This window comes from Halyomorpha halys, unplaced genomic scaffold (genome assembly GCF_000696795.3).
Source record: "Halyomorpha halys isolate HHAL.00 unplaced genomic scaffold, Hhal_1.1 Scaffold365.1, whole genome shotgun sequence".
NCBI classification, from domain to species: Eukaryota; Metazoa; Arthropoda; class Insecta; order Hemiptera; family Pentatomidae; genus Halyomorpha; species Halyomorpha halys.
The window spans coordinates 99,830-100,288 of NW_027107925.1; positions in this window are offsets into that span (position 1 = coordinate 99,830).

Here is a 459-nt window from a genome sequence, read left to right on the forward strand (position 1 = left end):
TATATAATGACCAAGACTACGATGTACCTTTCCGGACATCATTAAACGCTATTGGAATGTTGTTCATAAAGTGAGGTAAACTTATATGAACTTTCATATCCCATAGTCAACCACTTAATTTGTGCTTCTTAGCGAAAAGGAGCGAATTTATATGTTCTCGAGTTTTTCGTTATACCATCGAACCTCATGTATTGCAGATGGAACACAAATCTTTTCTTTGGCATAGTACATCGGAAAACAGGTGGTTCTCATAAAGCATATAATTTTGGCATAAACATTTGTTTTAGAAGTCTCCACTCATGAAAAGCAAATCTATAAGTGAATGGAATATGGTCCGGGTACGGTAAAAAAAAACTCAAATAGTAGATAATTATACTATTTTATTGAACCAACGTTAATCCCCACGTTGCAGGGCTTCGTCAGGGCTAAAAAAGATACAAACACTATAGTTACAAAAAA